Below are 9,428 nucleotides of genomic sequence, written 5' to 3'. Positions count from 1 at the left end.
CTCTGTCCATCAATTCAGATGTAGAGTCTGATATGTTTTAGGCTTTAAATAAGAATCTACAATGAGTAAGTAAAATGTGTTCAAATGTTTTTGAGGGTTTCTAAAATAAGGCTGTGTTTTAAGTTATATTGTTGTTATCTTGAACTGTGTACTTGAAAGCTACATTGTTAGCTAGTTAGCCCCTCCTCATATAACTTCTTACATTTATTGTATATTGCATACTGCCATAATGTACAGATGTTAACAGTTTTATGTATCTTTCTGGCAACTAAGCCAAAATTAAATTCCATCGCCTCAGTAAGGTAACATGTGCACAGAAATCATCACAGGGAATCACAAAAACATATGATACACTTAACCATCCACACACAAAAGCTCCACTGTCAGCTCCCAGGTTGTGAGTTTGTTGCTAAGTATTTTTCAGAGCTGTGTTTCCACCTATGAATTTATATTAGAAACAATAGAAAAGTTTGTTGTCATGAGATTTTTTAAGTATAAAATATTGGATTCTTTGGTTTTTCGGTGTTGCCGACTTTATTTTTGTTTATATAATTATTTGTAACTTTTTATTGAGAATTGAGATTTAATTATTTTAAACTTTAACATTTAAAATATATATATATTTTTTTTTTGCATGGTCAGCATTGAGGAGAGAGTAACACATTTCACCGCAGCACTTTGTGTGTGTGTGTGTGTGTGTGTGTGTGTGTGTGTATAATACCTATACCTGCTGCAGTCAACCTAAAACCTACAGTAGGTTGACATAAAACGAAAATAACACCCATTCTTGTCTTAGGACATTTTATTTGGCAAATTTTAAAATAACAGTAAGTATATGTGACATGTTAAATATATAGTATAATTTGCTGGTTTTAAACATACAGAATAATAATAAATATAGTTATGAAACAACCATAACACCAAATGTTGACTAATGAAAGTACATTTATAACAACTATTTATTTGTTAGACTTCTGTATTGTCAAACCATGTTGCATACAAATGCATTCAACAGACCTATATGACAGTGCATTGCTGTAGAGGACAAATAAAACACGAGACAGGTGTTTAGAAAGAGTATAGTTTATTTAGTTTGACATGCAAACTTATCTAAACAAGACACACTTTCAGAAAACAGCCCGGAAACATTATAATGCGCGCGCTCGTGAATATAACCCGCGGTTGTCTTCAACTGTTGTCTTCAATAGTCCTTCTTTGCTCAACAACTGAGCTGAAAAACAAAGCAAAACATTACAACAGTCAGACATGGAGCAAAGAGCATAGAATGACCAAGAGGCGACACTCTACAATTTGGGAAACAATAACGCGCTTTTTGAATAAAATAAATAAATAATGTAAGAATTGAAATATTGCAAATATTCTGATATCTTTGACAATTCAAAACATGAGCTGAAAACAGAGACTGGTAACTTCACAACTCAGCAAGGGGAATGCGGGAAAAACCAGTTCCTGCTGCATTTGCATCTGAGTCTGCTTCATCCCCCCAACTCACACATATGGTCATTTCAATGTTTGAATGTTCTAGAATTAACCAAACTGACTTTAACTATCATGTTTGATATCATTTGAAATGTCTCAGTGCGATTGATACAATGGTCTCATTCTCTCAGAAATAGACATAATCAGAACAATAAATATATAACTTCAGGCATCTTTTGATCCACTGTGAGGGGTGTGACACTAAGTGTGAATGCCTTTTGTTATACATTCACACCCCCTTCCTTGAGGGAATTCTTGGATTATTTAAGGTAAGGGCTAAGAAAAGCTCAAGGCGATTCTGCCTAACCAGATCAGCCCATAACATGGGGTCTGCCCCATGTTATGTATATTTCAAAGTCAGGAATGCATCTTTTTCATCTTGGATTTATCTTTGATAATTTGATGTTTTGTATTGATCATTTATGAATTGACTGATTGAATTGGCATAATACATTTTCCTGACTAATAAATTGTAATGTTTGACCATATTTTGCTCACTCTGTAATTATTAATTCAAGTAGATTACGCTGTATCCTTGTTTCCGCACGTCTTGCGTCAGGTCAGTAGACGGACTAAAATCCAATTGAGATGGAGCATTGGCACACTAATTGTGTTTTAGCGATCCGGCTGACTCTTGATATTGATTCATGTGTACTTAGGTGGAAAGGGCGATAACTTCCGTCTAGGTCAACAAGGTGTTGCACGACTAACCTAGATTGGGTACCCGACCTTTGTTTGAAGGTAATATTATTCTAAATTAAGTTCATATGGGAAACCATGGGCCTGGTGAAAACCAAAGTTACTATAGAGTCCAGTAGTCGGGTACATTTATATTAATGCCCTAACCTCTAATTAGAAATGATGATTGTCTTAACTCAAAGGTGTACATCTAAGCGGGACTAACTAAAGTATTTTAGAACGAGCGCGCTGGTAGCGGCCATCTAAAGTATTAGTCAATTTACCTCTGTTTAATATTCAAGACTGACCGGAGTGTGACCGTGAGGGACGCCTTCGGCCGAGGCGATTTCTCTGAGCGACATGAGCACCCGAATGAACGGATGTAATAGTTACAAGTGAAGACAAACGGTACAAACATTTATCTAAATTACATATTGATATAATCTTCTTAATGTTTTATAATTGGAGTCAGATAAAACGAGGATAAATATATTAATATTCTAAACCACCTCATACTAAAATTGGAGTCAGATATGAGTTAAGTTTAATATAAATCAACATTGTACACTGGAAAGACCGAACATGCAGTGAACCTTCATCCACCAGTGGACACCGGCATTGGGCCAACTGGGTGGACCTTACAAAATGGTGACCCATCTCCGTGATCTCCCAACTCAGGCGAGTTACGTCTTTCCAGCACAAAATGGATTTATATCAACCAAGAGGTTTGGATCTTCTATTCTATCTTCAGCTGCTGTGGTAAGTCAATTCTTCTTTGCCTATTAGAAATGTTGAGGGAAAGCTGGACGCACCCTATATAAACACATTGATAGAATGAGTCGGAAATGCTCAAAATGTTAGACCGGAATGCGTTATCCGGTGGGGTTGAGAATTAGACAAAACCACTTTGATTATCAGGGACATGATAACAGCAGTATAGAAAAACGCCATCCCTTGCTCTGAAATATCTCTTTGTCTGCTAGGCAGCAAGAGTTGAAGCTTAAATTGGAATAACATCATCCAAATTATATTCTGGAACTCAGTGGAGAGTCACAAATTAGATCCTAAAAGTTTGAATCAAAAATATCCATTGTTTTTAAATCTACTGTTTTATAAAAAAGAGAAAAATGGAAAAAAGGAAAACAGGAAAAAATGGTTTAAGATTTAAAAACAATTGTAAACTTTTAAATTGGATTAATAACAACAGTCTGTTTAAAGGCATTTGCATGTGAAAAATAAAGGTGAGCAGAACAGAATGATTTGATTGCAAAAAAGACAAATAAGCTCTAATGAAAACTCTGCTTTTACAAATCAGAAATTTGCCATTTAAATTTAATGGGGATAAATTCAAATATGATGCTGATCAATTAAAATATCCACTATACTTTAATTTAATCTCGAAACAGACTAAATATAAAAGATTTTAGCTTTAAATAAGCCCTTAGACCTCCTGATTGCTCAAACCTTTTCATATTCAAATGGCCTGACAGAGAGCAAAGAAGTCTCACCTCAGTGATAATAAGATGCTCAGAATGTGTTTGCTGTAATTGCATAAAACAATGCACTGTGTTCTAAAACACTCTCCAGAGACCAGATATAATTATATTTAATACATACTATTTTAATATAATATAATTACATTAGGAATAAACAATAATGTACATTATATTATAATCGCCAATCATGGCACTAAAGACTAGAGATGAAACATTCACTTTGAGGAGGTTTGCTTTCTTTATGCTTAATGAAAACACTGACAGAACTACTATAGAATAACTGATTGTAAACCAATATAATCCTCGCTGAAAAAACACCACCTACAATTAAAATTTAATCAGAGAGTTAAACTCACCAGAAAAATAATGAAAGGGGGATGGATATGATAACATTCAGAGTTACCAAAGTTTTTATGGGTCAAAAGATCTAAGAATCTGTGAGTCACACCATAAAATGACAACCGTTAAGCAGAGAACACCAAAAGGGTGAAATGATTTCTGCCAACAGATCTGACTGTTAATGAGAGCAAAAAAATGAACTATGGGTATCGGCCCATTAGATTGTGAACTGAAATTAATGAAAAATCATTGATTGATTCAGAAAAATGTCCCCAGCGGAACTGGGAGATAATGCTCAGAATACAGCAGACTGTGTAAACAGGTGTTACACACTCACAGATCTGACCAGCAACATCATGTGGCTTCCAGAATTAATATTGCAAAATGATGCATTAACATTAATTCCACATGATTGAATTTGAAACTGATGAAAATTCTAAAATAACTATGGTTCTTCTCTGCTTTTGTTCTCACCTTAGGCGGACGAATAACAAAGAACACTCAAGATCCGGTCCACATCAAACAAATACAAATGAGGGCGACAAAAGGTTAAGCCATAACCTGAGAGGCCAAAAGCCTCCCATCTTGCATCTCAAAGCAAGAACCCCTGTGAGGCAAATCCCTCACCTCCTGCAGTGAGTCTTCTGAAAAAGTCTTTGATCAGTCATCAGAATAACAATTATCCACAGCTGATCTTATCAATGGATTCAGCATTCTAGGAGGCTATGTAATTTCACAAAACATCTTCAACAAAGATGTAAATTTACATGTTAAATGAAACAGAGACACAAAAAGATCTCATAGTTAAAATCTTCCCAAATTGCTTAATAGCAATGGGACTAAAACCATGGTTCCTGCAAAGACCAATAGCAACAGACTCTATTATTACGAATCCTAGTGGCATTTTTAAATTTGCGTTATACTATACACATGTTAAACCACATGTCCTGGATGAAAATGGAATTAACTATGTTGAAATTCATGATATTTGTTTCTTTGATCTCCAAAAGTAGAAAACTCTGCTATCCCCTGTATAGCTGCAGTTTGAACTACAAACAGGAGTATAGAGTGTGATAATTAAATTAACCATGAAAATGCATTTTTTACAGGATCCGGCTTTGAACATTGCACCTTAACATGCTCCGTAAAAGATATTATATGGAATCAATTTGAGCCGGAACACACCTCATGTTCACATTCTTATGCTGGCTCCCTGCTAAGACAGGACTAAAATTTTGCAACACAATTATAAAAGTTGATTACCATTGTTTGGAGCATTACACTGACACATAGCCACAGGTAAACCCAGGCACATAGATAACACCTTAGTCTTCAAAGACCCAGGAGTCAAATCTCATTAATTAAGACCTTTTGTCCATGTTTATACAAACAAAACACATTAGCCTCACACACATAGAACAGAATAATTAATCTGATGACAGACGAGACAACAAACACCCTCTGACACCCTCTGCCAGCTGAAAAGAAATTACACATTTGCATGGCTTTGACAACAAATTGATGGTATAAAACTTCAATAGAGGCGAACTTGCCATAGATACACTGACTGTTGTGGGGATGGTTGACAAACCAGAGGGCCCCTGGTTTTCCAATCTATCACCAATAACAGGTATAAGTGCTAAAGTGATTAAAATTAAACCGAAGTGAGGACACTTCTAATAATCACTAGGACATTTTAAATTTGACAAATACCATCAATTGTGTTCAAGCCCCCCCACACACACATAAACACACACACACACACACACACACACACAAACACACACAAACACACACACACACATAAACACACACACACACACACACCACACAACATACACACACATTATTATAGATATACCTTCATAATTATGGTTAAATAATGTGATTACTATCATGTATGACAAATATCTTCACGTTTTTTCATTTTGAAAATGAATGTCATTTATTTGAATGTATTGTCATGATGATATGTTTTATGATGCATACTGCCTGTTATACTGTTTTAATAAGTTGCACTGACCTTTTGATAGCTTTACCTTGAGTAATTCAAACCAAGAATATTTAATATTCTCCCTATCATTATACCCTATCTCAGTGGTGGCAAAGACTTATCTGTTTTTGATTGGACCATTTAAACAGATTGAAAGAGACCTGAGACCAGTTGTACAACTCGCACTTGCTGACTTTTATGCTTTGATCATATATTTTATGCTTAACCTCATGACTTTCTCCAATGCAGAATGACACAAGTTCATAACTGTTCAATCGCTGAGCCATCAAGTTGCTGTTTAGGTGTCCGAGAGAAGGCAGTGTATACACACTGTAGACCCCCACATGCCGATGTCTGCATATCTGGAGGTGACCAGATTCATCAGAAGAAGCAGACTATGAGAAGCCCACACGATGTGGACACTTTTGTCAGGGGAAGGACACAGTGGAAGCTATGAAGGCCTGTATGGACTGAATGAGCAGTGCATTCGGGTCAGGCTCATCAAAAGAGGTGAAAACGAGCCTGGACCTGTTTAGCTACCTGCTGAACACGACTTACAACTGAAAAATGCTGCAGAGACTGTCTTGAATTGCCCCTAAACGACCTCAACAAGGATACATAGTGACCCCATGGACACATTTATATCTGACCCACGGGATCAAATGGGGGTTATCTGTAAGAATTGAAATATTGCAAATATTCTGATATCTTTGACAATTCAAAACATGAGCTGAAAACAGAGACTGGTAACTTCACAACTCAGCAAGGGGAATGCGGGAAAAACCAGTTCCTGCTGCATTTGCATCTGAGTCTGCTTCATCCCCCCAACTCACACATATGGTCATTTCAATGTTTGAATGTTCTAGAATTAACCAAACTGACTTTAACTATCATGTTTGATATCATTTGAAATGTCTCAGTGCGATTGATACAATGGTCTCATTCTCTCAGAAATAGACATAATCAGAACAATAAATATATAACTTCAGGCATCTTTTGATCCACTGTGAGGGGTGTGACACTAAGTGTGAATGCCTTTTGTTACACATTCACACCCCCTTCCTTGAGGGAATTCTTGGATTATTTAAGGTAAGGGCTAAGAAAAGCTCAAGGCGATTCTGCCTAACCAGATCAGCCCATAACATGGGGTCTGCCCCATGTTATGTATATTTCAAAGTCAGGAATGCATCTTTTTCATCTTGGATTTATCTTTGATAATTTGATGTTTTGTATTGATCATTTATGAATTGACTGATTGAATTGGCATAATACATTTTCCTGACTAATAAATTGTAATGTTTGACCATATTTTGCTCACTCTGTAATTATTAATTCAAGTAGATTACGCTGTATCCTTGTTTCCGCACGTCTTGCGTCAGGTCAGTAGACGGACTAAAATCCAATTGAGATGGAGCATTGGCACACTAATTGTGTTTTAGCGATCCGGCTGACTCTTGATATTGATTCATGTGTACTTAGGTGGAAAGGGCGATAACTTCCGTCTAGGTCAACAAGGTGTTGCACGACTAACCTAGATTGGGTACCCGACCTTTGTTTGAAGGTAATATTATTCTAAATTAAGTTCATATGGGAAACCATGGGCCTGGTGAAAACCAAAGTTACTATAGAGTCCAGTAGTCGGGTACATTTATATTAATGCCCTAACCTCTAATTAGAAATGATGATTGTCTTAACTCAAAGGTGTACATCTAAGCGGGACTAACTAAAGTATTTTAGAACGAGCGCGCTGGTAGCGGCCATCTAAAGTATTAGTCAATTTACCTCTGTTTAATATTCAAGACTGACCGGAGTGTGACCGTGAGGGACGCCTTCGGCCGAGGCGATTTCTCTGAGCGACATGAGCACCCGAATGAACGGATGTAATAGTTACAAGTGAAGACAAACGGTACAAACATTTATCTAAATTACATATTGATATAATCTTCTTAATGTTTTATAATTGGAGTCAGATAAAACGAGGATAAATATATTAATATTCTAAACCACCTCATACTAAAATTGGAGTCAGATATGAGTTAAGTTTAATATAAATCAACATTGTACACTGGAAAGACCGAACATGCAGTGAACCTTCATCCACCAGTGGACACCGGCATTGGGCCAACTGGGTGGACCTTACAATAAAAAGCAGCTGCTTTCCATCGCGACAGCAATGACGAGCGATCGCTATCACTTGAAACTGGCGGAATCCGGGTCTGTTGCTCTTGGTCATTCTAAGCTCTTTGCTAAAGGTTTAATCATAACAGTTACCATGGTTTCTATTTCAAACTATAGTAAACTAAAGTTTGAAACTATAGTTTAAAATAGAAGATGAGTGGGCCTCGCTACTCCCACCCACCATAACCCTCGCAGCGAGGCCCCACTACCGGCCGCCCGTGTTTCCCCGAGGGTCCTCGGGGGTTGTGTTCTCCCTGCCTAGGGCTCAAAGGCCGCCTCGCTGACAGAGCACACGAGCTTTATAGGAATGCATATGCAAATTTTTACAAGGCACGTCACTGTTGTCTCGCTGTCATGGCGAGCGCTGAGGAGGGCTCACCTGATTGGACCACAGAGACCAGGGAATCTGCGTCAGGGCGAGTTGCCGTCTGCTGTGGACAAAAATATATTTAATATATATTTTTACATTTTTTGGTGCTGTGTAATATTCTGAGATACTTTATACGGTTCCTTTTACAGCATCCATGGTGTAAATTAAGCGTTTCCGGCGAATTGAATGCCAATGCAAAATCCGGTGCGTTTAAGGTCTGTTTTCTTTCAAAATCAGCGATCTCCACAAGCTGAGTGATATCCGATTTAAAGTGGGTCTCAGATTGTACAAGAAGCACTGCATTAAATTACATTTCCCCCGCCATATCCTTATAATATGAGCAATATATTTTACCCCAGTATATTCAATGGAGCTTCTGCGTTAGCCTGCCGATTCTGACGGGCGCGTGCGAGTAAACAGCTTTTTGTCTCGTTTTACGCTTGAGCAACTAAATAAATGCAAAAGTTTATTTAACTGAATGTATGTTAATGACATTACAACATCGATGCTGTATAAGGAACCGTATAAAATGGAAAAAAAAGTTCACAATAACAGGTCACCGGAAGTGTATCAGCATGGAAACAGCACTAGCTCGGCATATACCCTATTTAAATAGGAACTTATATACATCTAATATATCTAGAAAACTACAGGAGTATTACATACTAAGCAACAGAATCCTGTGGTGCCACAGAAATGTTTAAGTGATACCACACACTACCACAAGAATACCGCAGGAGTATTACATACTGTACAACACAGAATCCTGTGGTAAAACATCCCAAAAAAACAACAAAGTACTACACAATCATCACATGGTTTTTGTTTTGTACATTTGATGGTTTACCACATGAAATACCACATGCTACCACAA

The 9,428-nt window shown here is 37.1% G+C and overlaps 1 long non-coding RNA gene across 1 annotated transcript; it reads left to right on the top strand.

Moving 5' to 3' along the window:
* Window positions 1-1,790: 1,790 nt before the first annotated feature.
* On the top strand, window positions 1,791-7,314 carry LOC141377966 (uncharacterized). The gene is made up of 2 exons (XR_015508988.1): window positions 1,791-2,937; window positions 4,493-7,314. It is a non-coding gene; the product is annotated as an uncharacterized LOC141377966 (long non-coding RNA).
* The last annotated feature ends 2,114 nt before the right edge of the window (window positions 7,315-9,428 follow it).

The sequence above is a fragment of the Danio rerio genome, chromosome 15 (genome assembly GCF_052040795.2).
Source record: "Danio rerio strain M-AB ecotype USA chromosome 15, GRCz13ab, whole genome shotgun sequence".
NCBI classification, from domain to species: Eukaryota; Metazoa; Chordata; class Actinopteri; order Cypriniformes; family Danionidae; genus Danio; species Danio rerio.
The sequence above is the reverse complement of the archived record's forward strand: the minus strand, read 5'-3'. Positions and strand labels throughout refer to the sequence as shown.